Source organism: Phycodurus eques, chromosome 10 (assembly GCF_024500275.1).
Source record: "Phycodurus eques isolate BA_2022a chromosome 10, UOR_Pequ_1.1, whole genome shotgun sequence".
Lineage (NCBI taxonomy): Eukaryota > Metazoa > Chordata > Actinopteri > Syngnathiformes > Syngnathidae > Phycodurus > Phycodurus eques.
The window spans coordinates 6,594,177-6,608,850 of record NC_084534.1 but is presented as its reverse complement, the minus strand read 5'-3'; the positions used below and the strand labels follow the sequence as shown (position 1 = coordinate 6,608,850).

General features: G+C 41.8%; 1 protein-coding gene across 2 annotated transcripts in view; it reads left to right on the top strand.

The window, feature by feature from the left end:
* The first annotated feature begins 4,959 nt into the window (after positions 1-4,959).
* camkvb (CaM kinase-like vesicle-associated b) overlaps positions 4,960-14,674 on the top strand; it is a 50,284-nt gene continuing 40,569 nt past the window's right edge. For both annotated transcript variants that reach the window (XM_061688994.1, XM_061688992.1), the window contains exon 1: positions 4,960-5,129. The gene's annotated coding sequence lies outside the window, so the exon portion shown is untranslated. The remainder of the gene's footprint in view (positions 5,130-14,674) is intronic.

Genomic DNA, 14,674 nt, shown 5'->3' with positions numbered 1-14,674 from the left:
TTTCACAACATCTTGGCAGCGTGTTGAAGTAGGCATCATGGCAGTCTGTACAATCTCACCCCTGGCCTTCACAATGGCCATGGAGGTCATCATTGGAGCCTCAAGGTAGGTGAGCGGCCTAAGAACGGGATCTGCCTTCCACCTATTTGAGCATACATGGATGACATGACCACTCTGACCACTACAGCAGTACGCACCAGGTGGCTACTTGGAAAAATGCAGGAGAACATCAATTGGGCCAGGATGACAATCAAGCTCAACAAGTCACGAAGAATTTCAACAGTTAAGGGAAAGCCTAAAAACATGACGTTCTCCATTGGCGATGACCCAATACCAATTGTGTTTGAGCAACCCATGAAAAGCATAGCAGGATGGTACAATGCAAGCCTCAGTGACAAAGACCAAGTGCTGCAACTAAGCCTCAGTGACAAAGACTACTAAGGCATGAGATCACCAGTAGTCTTGGAAAGATCAGCAAGACCCTACTGCCAGGGAAGCTGTAACTTTGGTGCCTGTAGTTTTGTCCCCGGGCAATGTGGCCACTCACCGTCTTGGAGCTCCCAATAACAACTGTGGAGAAGATGGAGCAAACTGTGACTTCATTCATAAAGAAATGGCTATGTATCCCATGCTGTTTGACCAACATCAGCCACTAGGTCAAAGGTGTCCTGGAGAGACCTATCACGAGCCTCATCGAAGGTGGGAAGGCCTGGAGAAGAAAAAGCTCAGCTGGAGAGAGCTCAGGGTAATGGAGGCAACTAGCATCAGTTTCATCATCAGAGCTATCTATTATGTGCTCTCTTCTCCCAAAAATGGCGAGGACCTAACATGCGCTTTTTGCCCAACTCAAGCAACTCTTAAACACATCTTGACCGGTTGTAAGACAAGCCTCACACATGGCACAACCAGGTCTTCAAGAGTCTGACCCTAGCTCCTGACTGCAAAATGAATAACACCAGCTACTTTCCCCTGAGAACAACAAATTCCATCATGTGGAAGAGGTCTATAAAATATGCTACACAGAACTGGCAACAGACGCTCTAGAACGAGGATGGAATGTGAAAATCTATCCGGTGGAAGTGGGATGAAGAGGTTTTGTGGCTTTTTCCACCACCAAGCTACTAAAACACCTTGGCATCCATGGACAGGCTATACAACAGACAATCAAATCAGTTTCTGAAGCGACCGAAATAAGCAGCCAATGCATATTGATCAAGCGGAAGGACCCATGCTGTGAAAAGAGAAGGCGCTCCAAAATGACCTGCTCGCCAACTACTTCACCACTCCACCTCCCACCGGAGAACCTAGGTTAAGTTTCATAATTAGACATAGGACACAAGCGCAGGTCTGATCACCCATTGGCTGGCCGCCTTTGATGAGGGTCTCTTGGGTGTCTAGGGTTGAAAGGCTTAAACTCCCTATGATTCAAAGTCACACTCCCTGAAGATCCATCCAACCATTTTCCATATCGCTTATCTTCACTAGGTTCGCAGGCGCGCTGGAGCCTATCCCAGCTGATTCTGGGCAAGAGGCAGGGTACACCCTTAACTGGTCGCCAGCCAATCGCAGGGCACACGTAGACAAACAACCATTCACACTCACATTCACTCTTTAATTAACCGACCATGCATGTTTTTGGGATGTGGGAGGAAACCGGAGTACCTGGAGAAAACTTACGCAGGAACGGGAAGAACATACAGGCAGCGCCAGGATTTGAACCCTTGACCTGAGAACTGTGAGGCAGATGTGCTAACCAGTCGGCCATCATGCCACACTACTGAAGTCCCACAATTTACAACCTCCTCATGTCTGAGATGCAGCACCCATTCCACTCTCAACGTGAGGTTAACCACTTATGACTGATCTCATCTATTGGCACAACAAACAGTTAACATCAAATCATGTGTTTTATGATTCTTGTAAGATTGGAACCTAAAGATCACAGTATATGCATTTTTCTTTTGAGTATGGCCCTAATACTCATTTGTAATAAAATAAGTGGAGTTCAAGCAAGAACATTTTAATCCCCTGTAATTCCAAAGTGGAGGTGACACTGTAATGTTTCTTTAGTGTACACAGAGTTGGTTGAGTGGCTTATTAAAAATCAGATTTGAGCACATGTGGGCGAGGAAGCAGCAGTTTGTGTGAGAGATTATTTTGTCCTTCTCATATGACAGTGAGAAGAAGGGTGGAAGAAGATGATTTCTACTTGGCAGGGATGTACAGTAATTGAACAAAAACAAAACAAAGAATCAATAATGCCTTAAGGATTGTGACATCACATTTCTGTCTGTAGATGTTTCTTTGTCCAGCTGATTTGCCCATTCTGTCACAATGAAGGAAAACCATCGGCTTACATAGGGTCCCATGCGAGTGAACGTGTAAAAGGAACATTGTGTGAATGAGAGGTATCTTATTCTTAGCTTCTTCAGCCTGTTATTTTCTAACTACAGTAAATGAAATGCATGATTTTGATTTACTGGCTGTCTGCTTTGATGCCAGTGTTACAGTATAACCAAATATGAGCTGATGCCTCATCCAAATCATATTCACTTAGAATGGATTTACACTACAGGCTCAAGTGGCTAATTCCGATATAATGCCAATATTCATTAAAAAAAAAAAAACATTTACACGTACATTTCAAATGACGCATATTCGATACGACTCTGTTTACACTGACGGATGCACAGAGGCAAGAAGAAGACATGAGGGCAGTTGGTGTTCGAGAGGAGGATGCAGGAGATAGGCTTACATGGAAAAGGATGACGCGCTGTGGTGACCCCTAAAGGGACAAGCCAAAATAAAAAGAAGAAGAAGAAAACATTGAAAATAAAAAGAGTTATTGTTTGTAATATTCAAACTTAATTAAAATTGTATTTCTATTGAAAAAAATGTTGTCTCTCAACATTGGAACTTTCTCATAACCTTTTGATGTGAGCCGTGTTAAACCTTTGTACAATATTATGCGGGCCAATAAAAAAAATGTGCAACGGGCCACAAATGGCCCCCGCACCGAACTTTGGACACCACTGCTGTACATAATCGATCGGTGTATTTGGATGCTTTTTTAAGCACACTTTTACAGTGTATATCTGCAGTCTGTGTGTTTTTTTTTAAAATTTACACTGACATTGTGCCACGTTGTGCCACTCGAGCAAAAAAAATAAAAAAATCTTGTGTGTCTTGAAGCCTGCAGTATAAAGCCCGACTCAAACACCGTATTCAGTAGTACATACACAAAGTGTGATTGATCATATATTCCTTGAATAGAATTGCCATGGAACAGGAAACTAAAAGGTCAGGTAGTGAAAGAAAACCTGGCTATTGCAGCATATAAACATTCCAAACAATATTTAACATGCTGTGAAATGACTTTGGGAAAAGTATCTCAATCTTAACTTGTGGTTAACTTGTTTTCTTTTTGTAGCAGTTAATAATGTTAAAATATTACCTTCCCAGACAGTTCCAACTGCTTGACACAAATGGATTAATTTCTATTGCTATTTCCTAGAATTGTTTAAAAATATAAAAACAAATTGGAGTTTTACCAGAATCTCAGAACAACTACTGTATGTACCCTCTAATTTCTGTAATTTTGAAAATATGAAGATTTGTTATTTTTGAAAAGATTTTCTGTTGATTTGGTGGAGTGGTGTAGAGTCAGATGATGATGATGATGATGATGATGATGATGACGATGATGATGATGATGATGATGATTCATCCAGCCATTTCCTATAGCACTTGTACTCATTAGGGTGGCTGGTGAGCTGGACCCCAATCCAGTTGATTTGGGCCCTCGAGGGGCATGGGTGCCAGTCATTTGCAGGGCACATATAGAAAAAATACCCTTCACAATCAAAAGCCTTGCACCCATTTTTGGGGAATGTGGGAGGAAATCTGCCCTGCCTTGGCTGGCGACCAGTTCAGACTGTACCCTGCCTCTTGCCCAGAGTCTGCTGGGATAGGCTCCAGCACGCCCACGACCCAACTGTGGATAAGTGGTATGGAAAATGGATGGATGGATGGAAGGAAACCAGAGAAAACCAATGCAAGCAAGGGGAAAACATGCAAACTCCATACCCGAGGGTTTTTGCCAAGAGTTTTGGATGACGACTATGAGTACTACGACTTTACTACTACTACTACTTCCACTTCTACTTCAAGTACGACTACTAACAATAATCATCTTCATCATCATCATCGTGATTTTAGTAGTCTAATAACAATCAATTCACTTGAAGACTTGACCTAAATCTACAATGGGTACGGAAAGTATTCAGACTCCCTTAAAATGTTCACTCTTTGTTATATTGCAAAATCATTTAAGTAAATTTTTTTCCTCATTAATGTGCACACCGCACCCCATATTGACAGAACAAAAAACGGAATTGTTGAAAGTTTTGCAAATTTATTAAAACAGAAAAACTGAAATATCACACAGTCATAAGTATTTAGACCCTTTGCGGTATATTTTACTCGGGTGCTGTCTGTGTGTACATTAATGAGGAAAAAAAATTATAAAATTATTTTAGCAAATGGCTGCAATATAACAAAGAGTGAAAAATTTAAGGGGGTCTGAATACTTTCCGTACGCACTGTATATCTACGACAAAAAACATGAACCCAGTAAAGCTATTGCTAATTACTATGTGTTCTACACTATTGTACTGTGCCAGAAATATACCCAAATATACCCTTATATAACATTCAGAAATATTGACATAGTATGGTGAAGTTGAAAAGCATCATTGATCATTCACGCAGTAATGACAAATAAGAGCATGATTATTATTTGATGGTACAATTTGCGTGCTTCCTTTTTTAAATAAAAGCCCAAATGTACTGTAAGTGTTACTGAGGTGACGTAGCCCTGCGTGTGTGTGCGCGGGCTGTGAACGCACGCACACCTCCTCTTCCCGTCTCTCCTTCCTCCTCCTCCTCAGCCCTGCTCGATGCACAGCGGCACAACAGATGGTGCGCTATACACTACTACAGCATATCTTTTGCTTTTGAACAACTCATTGTACACACCTTACACACATTTGGTATATAGAAAGGTTCATTGCGAGGGAAAAACTCGACTTTTAACTCGTGATCCTTTCAAGACAGAATTTGGTGTCAAGGTAAGTTGATTTCAAAATTACCTTCTTTTGTGTATAATTTGTTTAGGATGCACGCGATCACACTCTGAGCAGAATATCCTCCCTTTATAAATATGTCTTTTATTTCATAATAAAGTGTTTTGATTCAAAAATATTACCATAAGAGTATTTCATAGTTCTCAGTGAGACCTGGCTTTGCTCCACATGCGCTGCATGGTTCCGTTCATTGGGGCTGATGCTGCAATTCAGATGCTGCAAAGGATCATTATAGGGACATGAATAAGTTTTGTCAAGTTTAACATAGTGAGGAGGCAGTGCCAGACGGCGTTATATCATCAGTTTCTATATTGCGACCTAAATTTTATTTAGTAAACAACTATAATTATGAATCTTTTCAGACAGGCTGTTGAAACACTGTCTATAGTTCATGTAATAAAACATTTACTAAAGCTAAATTTTATTTTGTCATCTCAGTGCACCTTTTTTTAAAAATTACATTTAATGTACTTTTTGAAAGTCACACATTGTGTTTTGAATAGATGTGAGTTCATGGAGACTGCAGTAAATCCTGCTACATCGCTATGCAGGAGCGCATTATACATTATTCTAGCGCTGCCTGCCTGTGCCACACTGACACTAATCTGTCTGACTCGTTCATGTTCTTTGCAATGGCAGAATATTAGCTTGGGGACATTGCATATTCCTACACTCGCTTTGTGGCCATCATCTACATTGCTTTAAAACCAAAAATGAATGAATTTTTAATCTTTGTATACTGATTAGAAATATAATGGGACCTTAGCGAGTCCTCAGCCATTAAGAGTTCCGTACAAGACCCATGTTGCCAACGATTGGCATCCTGTGAGTACTGTTGAAACAGTGCTGAATGTTCACATCAAAACACTGCTGTAATATAGAAGCAAAGAGGGAATTACTGTAGTACTGCGGCGAAGATGCCATGTCGACACCCGTTGTGTTAACACAATTTATTTATCAAACTTGCCCTTTAAGTTGAGGCTGTTTTATTATTTTTATGTACTTATGTACTTCGCTGAAGCCACAAATATTCTTGTTAGAATATTATCAAATTTGCACACTTTAGCACCTGAAAATAGGAGAATCCTGTGTGGCATTTCATCATACTGTTACCAAAACAAACAAAAAAAAGCGATGCGAATATACATGTGCACACAGGCAAAATTATTGATGCCGTTCTGTTAAAGTTTATAAATGTATATGTTTTGCACAACCTTATTAAACAATTGCGACAGTCAAACGATTATGAACTGTGCTTTCTCTGGACTGCATGTTTCAGTTTCCACATAGATGTTCAATAAGATTTAGATGAGGGCTTACAACTTCAGAATTGTCCAATATTTGTATATTGATATTCTTGTGTGTTTTTAGCTGTCTTTATCCTATTGGAGGGACCCATGACCTGCGGTTGAGACAAAGCTTTCTGACGCTGGGCAGCACATTCCACTGGAACGAATGTCTTGACAGTCCCAACAATTTTGTCCACGTGTCTAGTAAATGAGGAAGTTCAATGTCTTAGTGAAGGGGTTGAATGTAAAATAATGATATCGAATTTATTCTTTCTCTGGCTGCTGTACTGTATGCGGACTCAAAGAAAAGTGGCGCTTAAAAAATTTGTTTCGAGTGGAGCTGGTGCAGAAGCTGACTGCTTTATTTACCTAAGGTTACATTTACACTGTGTTCCCAAAATGTTGTGCGCTGTGGGATTTTGGCCATATTGAATTCTCCTGGTAAGGTTTCTCACTGCCTATCACCTTTGATGGGCCATGGAGGAATGGGGCTGCTGAGTCCCGAAGGATCAAAGGAGCATTATCAGAATCAGAATCATCTTTATTTGCCAAGTATGTCCAAAACACACAAGGAATTTGTCTCCGGTAGTTGGAGCCGTTCTTGTACAACAGACAGTCAATTTACAGAACAGTTTGGAGACATAAAGACAGTGACAAAAAACAATTGTGCAAAAAGATGCAGAGTCCTCTAGCACTTAGAGAAGTTCGAATGACTAATATTGCAATCGTCCGGTGCAATGACCATTGTGCAAAGGGCACTGAGACTTCAAGGAGTGTATGCGGTTTAAAGTGACGAGTAGTGCGATAATCTGGGACAATGTTGGTTGTGCAAATGTTACAGATACTCCTCAATCAGTGTGCAAATGGAGCAGATGCTACTCTGGCATGAGTGGCTAGTATATGCAAATAGTGCAGCATGGCGAGACAACCACAGTGAGTGCACGAGTAATACATAATTGGCCCCACAGAAATGTGACAACGAACTCAAGTCAAAAAATTGCCAGCTTGTTGTAATGGAATTATAGGTTAGCTGTTTAAGAAGTTGATTGCAAGAGGGAAGAAGCTGTTGGAATGTCTACTAGTTCTAGTTTGCATTGATCGGTAGCGCCTACCTGAGGGAAGGAGCTGCAAGAGCTGGTGACCGGGGTGCGGAGGGTCCGAGAGGATTTTGCACGCCCTTGTCTTAGTTCTGGCAGCGTGCAAGTCCTCAATGGTGGGTAGGGGGGTACCGACAATCCTTTCAGCAGTTTTGATTGTCCGTTGCAGTCGGAGTTTGTCCTTTTTTGTAGCAGCACCAAACCAGACTGTGATGGAAGAACACAGGACCGATTCGAAGACCGCTGTGTAGAACTGTTTCAGCAGCTCCGGTGGCAGGCCGTGCTTTCTCAGAAGCCGCAGGAAGTACATCCTCTGCTGGGCCTTTTTGAGGACGGAGTTGATGTTGGTCGTCCACTTCAGGTCCTGAGAGATTGTAATTCCCAGGAACTTGAAGGTCTCGACGGTTGACACAAGGCAGCTGGACAACGTGAGGGGCAGCTGTGGCGAAGGATGCCTCCTGAAGTCCACAATCATCTCTACAGTCTTGAGCGTGTTTAGCTCCAGGTTGTGTCGGCCGCACCACAGCTCCAGCCGCTCCGCTTCCTGCCGATATGCAGACTCGTCACCGTCCTTGATGAGGCCGATGACAGTGATGTCATCTGCAAACTTCAGGAGTTTAACAGTCGGGTTCGCTGAGGTGCAGTCGTTCGTGTAGAGAGAGAAGAGCAGCGGAGAGAGGACACAACCTTGGGGCGCCCCAGTGCTGATGCTGCGTGTGGATGAGGTGGCCTCCCCCAGCCTGACCTGCTGTGTCCTGCCCGTCAGAAAGCTGTAAATCCACTGGCAGATGGCAGGTGAGACGCTGAGCTGGAGAAGCTTGGATGAAAGGAGTTCAGGGATGATGGTGTTGAACGCTGAGCTGAAGTCCACGAACAGGATCCTTGCGTCCAATGGCGGTTTACCACAGATGCCAGTACATTCCCACTTGGCCTCTCATGTTCTAATGGGGTCCCTTAAGTTTGTCAAGTTCTGTCAAGGCTTTCTGTGGATGACACATGGACACGAGGCAGCTTTGGAGCACATTAATTGTGGCTCCAGAGTCCACCACAGCGTGGATGAGCACATGGGCTAAACTGCTGCTCAATAAATGTTTGATATTATTAGTTTTCAACTAATTCACTAATCTTGTACCAAAACATGTACGATCCCGTTATTCACATTCATGCTGCACGGGCTCTCTCTCTCTCTCTCTCTCTCTCTCTGTTCTCTCTCTCTCTTGCGCTCTCTTCCGCCCTCTATCTCTCTATCTCTCTCTCTCTTACTGTCTCTCTCGTGCACGCTCTCGCTCTTACTACTTACATGCACATTCAACATTAAACGTAAACAGATATGCCACAGCGGGCAATGTAGGTGAATTAAATACATGGCTCAGCTTGAGAAGAACTATCGGCGACAAGTGTGAGATGCCGAGGAATTCAATGCCTTTCATCATTTTATCACACAACGGAGAGGCTGACACAGGAGCGGATTTGGACTCTCGCTTCCTCCCACTCCCAGAGAGATTGATGCCTTGGCCTCTCAGTCATGATTGAGTGTTTAGAAAACAATCCAACTCCCTCCCAGGGATTCATCCCATTCCCTTCCAATCCTGAACCAAAACTTTACAGAATAACCCCCCCCCCCCCCCCCCCCCCCCCCAGTATGCACCCTGTTTTACTATGGCCGACTAGGTTTCTCATTCACACTGTGACTACTGTGGGCATGGGCGGTGATGGTCCGCGCTTTGGTTGGGCTGGGGGACCACCCTGAGTCCTGGGGAGCAGCGCGCCCACCCCCACGGGATGGGCGCGCTGGCTTGGCCCCTCATTGCGGGCGAAGGGGGCCAGGCCCTTCCTTCCACGGTGTGCCGGCATATCAACTCCGGACTAACATGCATGTAATATGGTGTTTATTGACAAATAAGTTCCATAGACACGTTTTACACTTCAAATGCTTGTGGTGGAACCACTAACAATAACACATGTTGTATTATGATATCATAAAAACATTTCACCACACCACTCATCATTGCTCATTTCAACATCCTGTCCTACCCTTTTCCCCTCTCTCATCTTGTCCTATTCGTTAGTTGTTACATGTCATCACGACGTGCCCCCAGCCACTAAATTCCTTTTCTGTTCAGCTGCATTTTCAACAAGCATCCACCCATCCATCCATTTTTTTTACTGCTTATCCTCACTCGGGTCGCGAACTGCTGGAGCCTATCACAGCTATCTTCGGGGGGGGGGGGGGAGGCTGGGTACACCCTGAACCGGTCAACAAACATCATAATAATAAAAAAATTATAAAAATAAACAGAGGGAGTATTTCAATAACCCTGTTGCACAGCAAAACTGTTCCAACACAAAAGGCATACAGATCCACCATCCTGCATAGCCATGCATTTGAACAGGACAGGTTAAAAAATAATAATAATAAAATAGAACCCCTCCCTCCACACACACACACACACGTGACGTGGGATTTTCAAGTAATGCCAGATCTCATCTCATCTATTATTCCTCAGAGTAGGCACATTCAGTATTAAGCATACAGGTGTCCCCCACACTCTCACCTCAGTTTCAAAGACATTGTGTATATTCATTGTCCACACTGAATGCATTTTTAATATTTGTATACTGATTAGAAATATAATGAGACCTTAGCGAGTCCCATGTTGCAAACCATTGGCATCCTGTGAGTACTGAGGGAACCGTGCTGAATGTTCACATCAAAACACTGCTGTTACACAGAACAAACATCAGAATAATAATAAAAAAATAAAAAAATAAACAGAGGGAGTATTTTAATCCCCCCTCCCCGTTGCACAGCAAAACTGTTCCAACACAAAAGGCATACAGATCCAGAATTCTGCATGGGCATGCAGTTGAACAGGACAGGTTAACAAAAAATACAAATAAAATAGAACCCCTCCACACACACGTCACATGGGATTTCACGTAATGTCAGCTCTCATTCTAAAGTAGGAAATAAGTGATCTTCAAAACAAGCTACGTTGAGCCCTCAGAAGAACGCAATCAACCTTTACTGTCCTCCAAAGGGGACATTAAAATTTACAGTGTCAGTGTCAGGGTAAGGTAAGCTATACACTCATGCTTTCCATGCATTATTGGAGAGAAGTTCTGTGAGCATGGTTACTGCCTTGCTCAGGATGTACGACGGCCATCTTTGTATAGCAGCAGCTACTGCTGTGCTCAACCATATGGAGTTATTCAATGATACTGTAAATACATTATTTTGGATAATGGGCTATACTGTCCTTGCATAAAAAAATCAAGCACCACCAGAGGTTACATTAGACTTGGCCTCAGTGTCGTTGAATATACCCAATCTGATGCACATTCAAACAAGCGGCTTAGGCACAATGGACCAAAAAAATAAGCATATACATAATAAATAGTATATATCTCGTAGTACGCAAGTATATATAATAAGCATTAACCAGGTTTAGACCATTTAAAATATGCAATTATTCTGGAATAATTAATACAAATTGCTGATAACGAATACAGCTGTGGATGAGAAGGAAAATGATGAGTGTCATTGATCATGAATGTGATGAGTTAAGATACTCTTCGCAGTAATTTTCTACAGTTCACATCTTTTTGCTAACAGGTCATCATCATGATTCAAATATAGACAAACTCACTCAATGCTCACAACTCACATGAGAGCAACTGTAAACAGCTTGCATCACAAAATGTACAGTGCGTAACGTATTTCCTGAAACAGTTGTCCGTCTAATACAGTTTCACTCTTTCATTTATTGAGCCAAGGCACCGATTTTACATGAGAAAAATCTCATGGCACAACACAAAAAAAAATGTCAAAAAAGCATGAATATGGGAATAAAGACAAGATTATCTGAATGTACCCACAAATTGACTTAATCAGGGTGAAATGTTGCTCTGTTTGGGTGAACACAAAGCTGATATACTGGACTTACAGGAAACCATGACCTTTATGAATTGCAAAATGTGGATACTAGGCCCACCACAAACGATTGTTTTGATACTTGACTAGTCACCGATTATTTTTGCGATTAAGCAAAGCAAAGCGCGGCACGGTGGCCGACTGGTTAGAGCGTCAGCCTCACAGTTCTGATAACCCGGGTTCAATCCCCGGCCCCGCCTGTGTGGAGTTGGCATGTTCTCCCCGTGCCTGTGTGGGTTTTATCCGGGCACTCCGGTTTCCTCCCACATCCCAAAAACATGCATGAATTGGAGACTCTAAATTGCCTGTAAGCATGACTGTGAGTGTAAATGGTTGTTTGTTCCTATGTGCCCTGCGATTGGCTGGCAACCAGTTCAGGGTGTACCCCGCCTCCTGCCCGATGACAGCTGGGATAGGCTCCAGCACGCCCGCGACCCTAGTGAGGAGAAGCGGCTCAGAAAATGGATGGATGGATGAAGCAAAGGAAATTTTATTATATAGCGCATTTCATACACTCAATGTGCTTTACATGATTAAAAACATTTTAAAACAAGGGGAAAAATGCTTATAAACATTTAAAACAACAGAAAAATCAAAGTACAATTAAAACAATGTACAGTGCAAGAAATATGCTCGAAAATATATGAGGAAAAAAAAGAGTTTTTAACCAGGACTTAAAAACATTCACAGTTGGGGCTGAGGTCACTTCTGTTGGCAACGTATTCCATATGTGTGCAGCCTAACAGCTAAATTCTGCTTCACCATGTTTGCTTTGGACTCTATGCTCCACTATTTGACCTGAGTCTGTAGATCTCAGAGCCTTACTGGATTTATAATCCATTAGCATTTATTTCATGTATTCAGGAACTAAACCAGTTAGTGATTTATAGACCAGTAGGAGAACTTTAAAATCTATTCTAAAGCTGACTGCGAGCCAGTGTAGAGACTTTAGAATTGGAGTAATATGCTCTGAACTCTTTGTTCTGGTCAGAACCTGAGTTGCAACATTCTGAACGAGCTGCAGCTGTTTATTGCTCTTTTGGGGGAGTCCAGTCAGAAGACCATTACAATAATCAAGTCTATTTGAGATAAAAGCATGGATGAGCTTCTCCTGGTCTGCTTGGCACATGCAAGCCTTCACTCTGGATATGTTCTTCAGATGGTAGAAGGCAGTTTTTGTGTTTGATTTGATGTGACTGTTGAAAGGCAGGTCGGAATCCATCAGTACACCAAGGTTTTGACTTGGTCTTTGGTTTTTAAAGACTCCAGGTATTTACAAACATTTTCTTTATTGCCAAAACATTGCCAAAAACAATTATCTCAGTTTTGTTGTGGTTTAATTGAATAAGATTTTGGCTCATCCAGTTATTTATCTGTTTTTGACAGTGACACAAAACCTAAATTGAACTGTAGTCATCTGGAGACACTGCTAGATATAACTGTGTGTCATCTGCATAGCTATGATAGTCAAAATTAAAGTTCTGAAGAATTTGACCCAAGGGCAGCATATACAGGCTGAACAGGAGGGGTCCAAGAACTGACCCTTGAGGGACCCCATAAGTGATTGTCATTTGATGAGATTAAACATCTTCAATGGTTACAAAATAACTCCTTTCCTCCAGGTAGGATATGAATCATTGAAGGACTGTTCCATTTAGTCCTACCCATGTTTCCAACCTGTTCAGCAGTATATTTTGATCTACTGTATCAAAAGCTGCACTGAGAACCAACAAGACCATAATTGACAACTTTCCTGAGTCAGAATTTAACCTTATATCATTTAGCACTTTGATAAGAGCAGATTCTGTATTGTGATGAGTTGGGAAAGCTCGTCAAAAAGTCAATTTAAGCTCAAGAAATTGTTGAGTTGATTAACAATAACTTTCTAATCAATCTTGGCTACGAAAGGGATTTTGAGATGAGTCTATAGCTTGCTAACATGGAAGCGTCCAGCGTTCTATTTTTTAGAAGAGGCTTAAGAGCTTTAAGAGACTTTAAGAGCTTTAGGAAACTCGCCTGACTGAAGTGAGCAATTGATTATTTGCTGCAAATCAGCAAGCACAGACTTTGCAAAAGTTTTGAAAAAAAATCAGATGGTATTGAGTGAAGAAGGCTAGTTGATGGTTTCAGCTGCTGAACCCTTTCCCCTATAGTTTTTTGGTCAACTGTATCAAATTCTGACATGGTGATAGAGTTTTTCCTGGGTGGCTTCAGATGTATCATTTTATCATTTTGTTATTTGTGCTGCTATTTAACCTGATGTTATTTCACTGAAATAACAAGCAAATTCATTGCATTTATCTGCTGTTAGGAATTCTGGAGCTATCTTATTCGGGGGGCGGGGGGGGGGGGGGGGTATGTGAGCTTGTCAACCACAGCAAACAGAGTTCTTACTGATGATTTCAGAAAAGTGTTGCTGTCTAGCACTGACTAACTCTTGGTTAAAATTACAAAGACTTTGTCTGTAGACATCATAGTCAATTTGGAGTTTAATTTTCCTCCAGTTACGTTCTGCTTTCCTACACTTTGATTTAGAGGTCTTTACCATCATTGTGCTCATTCACGACGTTCTTGGTTGCCTCAAGATTGTCTCAGCATTCACACTCTGTGGCACAACTATGGTCTACATAAACTTAGTAGCGGTACTCTCATTTATGTACCTTTTCTTAATAGACATTGAGGTTGTCTGAACCTTTGGGAGAATCTGTAATTCAAAAAATACACAAAAATGGTCAGAAATAGCCATATCCTTAATGTCAACTGATAGAATTTCAACATCCTTAGAGATGACCAGGTCTAAGATGTGACCTTGAGTGTGGGATGGACTCTTAATATGTTGAGAGAGGTCAAATGTGTCCAGTATAGCAGAGAGTTCTTTAGATTTTTTTCCCCAAGTTATTGTCAACATGAATGTTAAAGTCTCTCGTTATCGGAATCAGAATCAGAATCATCTTTATTTGCCAAGTATGTCCAAAACACACAAGGAATTTGTCTCCGGTAGTTGGAGCCGCTCTAGTACAACAGACAGTCAATTTACAGAACACTTTGGAGACATAAAGACATTGACAAAAAACAATTGTGCAAAAAGATGCAGAGTCCTCTAGCACTTGGAGCAGTTCGAATGACTAATATTGCAATCGTCCGGTGCAATGACCATTGTGCAAAGGGCGCTGAGACTTCAAGGAGTGTATGCGGTTTAAAGTGACGAGT